Consider the following 3904-nt stretch of genomic DNA (forward strand, 5'->3'; position numbering starts at 1 on the left):
GGTCCTTCCCACATAAAATGGCAGGTATTTCAACACGACTGGAAATTTCCTTCTCAACAAAGGAGATAAGTCATTAGGTGCTTGGAGGGAATGATTAGATTCTGATTTTTTTTTTTTTTTTTACATCCCCCTCTCCCCCAAAACTGTATTAATCACTGAGAAGGTGCTCAATACATGCTAGATGAGTAGAATTGAATTGAAATGTAAAAACTAGGATTGGGGTTGATCTTGTTCTTTAAGTTATGCTTTCTTTCCTTTTTTTTTTTTTTTTTTCCCCTTAGGGCCACATCTGCAGCACATGGAAGTTCCAGGAGCGAGGGGTCAGATTAGAGCTGCAGCTGCCGGCCTACCCCACAGTCACAGCAAAACAGGATCTGAGCTGCATCTGTGACCTACGCTGCAGCTTTCGGCAAGGCCGGATCCTTAACCCACTGAGCAAGGCCAGGGATTGACCTTGGATCCTAATGGGTACTCGTCGGGTTCTGAACTTGCTGAGCCACAACAAGAACACCCAAGTCATCTTTTCTGTTGGTTGTTTAGATTTGAATCTCAGTATGAATTGTAGACAAGGCTTAGGAAAGATGAAAGAAAGATGGAGAACAGGACCAAAGAGTTTGGGATAAAGAGAGTGAAATATGGTCTCAATTGCATCCTTCTGTTAAATGAGGAAGGTGGACGAGAATGGCCTCTAAGTTCTTCCTAGTTTTAACGCATTACGAGCTTTGCTGCATCCTGCCATGTCACTGATATTTTTGCTTGTAGCACCTTCCAATTCAATCTCCCTCTGAAATATTGAATTTTCTATTCATGCCATCACTATTCATCTAAAATATGGAAATGTTGGAATTCCCTTTGTGGCTAAGCAGGTTAAGAACCCAGCTAGTATCCATGAGGCTGCATATTCGATCCCTGACCTCACTCAGTGGTTTAAGGATCTGGCGTTGCGTGAGTTGTAGTGTAGGTCACAGATGCTGCTTGGATCCAGTGTTGCCGTGGCTGTGGTATAGGCCGGTAGCTGCAGCTCTGATTGGACCCCTAGCCGGGGAACTTCCATACGCTGCATGTGCAGCCCTGAAAAGCAAAAGATAAATAGATAGACAAATAAAGTAAAATAAAAGCTTCAAATCAATCTCTATGAATATGAGAAGGGTTTCCTTTGCCTCCATCCCTCCTAAGTTGCTGGAGCTCTTGTTTGGTATCAACTCAGAGGAAGCCTATTTCCTTCCAAAGAGGCACCTCATGTGAGTTTGCCATCAGACTTGGGATTTAAGAGGCAGACACACACCTAATAATTAAGTCAATGGGTGCCAAGAGAATTAGAAGAATGTAGCATTATTATTATTATTTTAATTAAATATAATTGCCTTATGAATCCTCATTTGCATAATACTTGGTAAAGCACTTAGCTAATACATGGCGATATTTGCAATTTTATTCACCCAGAATATTTCTATTCAGCATTTATATAGCACCTATTGGTTTATGATGCTAATATAGTAGATTCATGTTTCTGTTAAGGCTTAAATGAAAGAAGTTGAAAGCCAAGTCCATTATATTACCTTCTTTATATAGAACCTTTCATCACAAAGGATTCCAAATTGCTTTACAAAGTACAGTGAAACCCTTTTACAATGAATTCCTAAGGGGGCAGCTACAGTGGTCTTAGCTGCGGCATTTCATTGTATGAGCACCGTATTCAGCATTATGGGACTGATGGGGAAGGGGTAGATTTTACAGTCTTACCGCCCTTGGGAACTCAGATTGTGGTACTTATCAAGGTATCTATAGTCCAGAACAATGGAAAAATGCAACTCATTTATTGACCTCCTATTAGATGAAATTTTAGTCTTATAAAGTATGCACAAGGAAAATATTTAGTGCAAAGGAAAAAAAAACACCTCAATACAGTAAGTGACCTAACCTACCGTGTTATAAGTCAGGACAGTAGTTCCCTTTGGAATATTAGGTAATAACTGAGAGGAGGCATATGGGGACCTCTGGGGTCATGGCAATGGCATCAAAAAAGAATAAAATAGGAATACAGTGTTTAGCAAATTCCCCCAAATTATGCATGCAACACTCTTACTCTGAAACCTATAAAACATTACTGAAAGAAATTAAAGAAGATCTAAATAAAGGAAACGATATCACATGTTCATGGATCAGAAGATGGAATATTAAGAGGGCGATATACTACAAATTGATCTATAGATTCAGCTCAATCCTTTTCAAAATCCCAGCTGATTTGTTTGCAGAATAAGTTGCAAACTCATCCTAAAATTCATATGAGAGTACATGAGACCCAGAACGGCCAAAATAAACTTAAAAATGAAGTACAAAGTTGGAGAACTCACATGTTTCCATTTCAAAACTTACTGCGCTCATTCGCGCGTTAGAAGGCTCAGGCCGTTGTGCTGCGCTGTCTTCCCGCCTGCGCCAGGGACCTGCCCAACTCAGTGGTGACCATGGCATCAGACGAGGGCAAACTTTTCGTTGGAGGGCTGAGCTTTGACACCAATGAGCAGTCGCTGGAGCAGGTCTTCTCAAAATATGGGCAGATCTCAGAAGTGGTAGTAGTGAAGGACAGGGAGACCCAGCGATCCAGGGGCTTTGGGTTTGTCACCTTTGAGAACATTGATGACGCCAAGGACGCTATGATGGCCATGAACGGGAAGTCTGTGGATGGGCGGCAGATCGGGGTTGACCAGGCCGGCAAGTCATCTGATAACCGGGTCCCGTGGGTACCGAGGTGGCTCCTCGGGGGGGCGGGGCTTCTTCCGTGGGGGCCGAGGCTGGGGCCGTGGGTTCTCCAGAGGAGGAGGGGATCGAGGCTATGGTGGTAGCCGGTTCGAGTCCAGGAGTGGGGGCTATGGCGGCTCCAGGGACTACTACAGCAGCCGGAGTCAGGGTGGCGGCTATGGTGACCAGAGCTCAGGTGGGTCCTACAGAGACAGCTACGACAGTTACGCTACACACAATGAGTAAAAATCCTGCCCAAGATCGTCCTTCCAATGGCTGTATATTTAAAGATTTTGGGAGCTCCGCTGAATCGTTCATGTGTAGTGAATCCACCTCCTTGTACCCACTTTTGTAGTCTTATCAGTTCCTATCTTGTCAAACACAGCCTGACTGCTTCTGACCCCAGATGGCCTCATTACTACAGTTTTCTTTTTAAAGAAGTGCCGTCTGTTTTTGAGGATTTTAAACATGTTTTGCAAAGCACTTCAGGTTTTACTTTTTATCGTGAGCCATGAGCTTTTTAGAAAAATCATTGAGGGTTGCGAGAGTTTGAGTTTGGGTTGTGTTGCCTTTTTTCTCTTTTTCGTGGGGTCGGCCCCAAGTAGTTAGGGGCCCCGAGTCACTTGTCTTTTGAGTCTGAACGGACTCTGAATCCGCTCTTTGGCGGAAGCTGAGCACACTGTGGCTTTTTTTAAGCTCCGTGTAATGTTCCTGAGCGTAGCATGGTATGGTAGGACCGGGTGGCGGCAGAGGTGCCCGGCTGCCTGGCCCCACCTCCCCTCTGTACTGCATCACCCACAGTAGACTTGCAGACGTCCCAAGAGTTTCTTGAAAATGTTTATTTATATTGTCTTTTTTTTACTGGAAGACGTGTGCATATGTCATTGATGTTGTATTTGAAGTGGCTAAGGAATTCTTGTGTGCAGTTTTCTTTGGCTTCACGAAGCCGATTAAAAGCCCGTCTGAATGAAAAAAAAAAAAAAAAAACTTACTGCAAAGTTACTGTATTTAAGACATTGTAGTATTGGCCTAAGGACAGACATGCAGATCAGCGAGTAAAATGGATAAGCCAGAAATAAATTTTCATGGAAACGAAATAGCAGGAAATGTTATGTCAATTGATTTTTGACAAGGGTGCCAAAATAATTCAATGGGGAAAAGAACA

The 3904-nt window shown here is 43.2% G+C and overlaps 1 pseudogene; it reads left to right on the forward strand.

Annotated features, from left to right (window-relative positions):
• Positions 1-2382: 2382 nt before the first annotated feature.
• On the forward strand, positions 2383-3351 carry LOC125117386 (cold-inducible RNA-binding protein-like; annotated as a pseudogene).
• Positions 3352-3904: the final 553 nt, after the last annotated feature.

Source organism: Phacochoerus africanus, chromosome 16, assembly GCF_016906955.1.
Source record: "Phacochoerus africanus isolate WHEZ1 chromosome 16, ROS_Pafr_v1, whole genome shotgun sequence".
NCBI classification, from domain to species: Eukaryota; Metazoa; Chordata; class Mammalia; order Artiodactyla; family Suidae; genus Phacochoerus; species Phacochoerus africanus.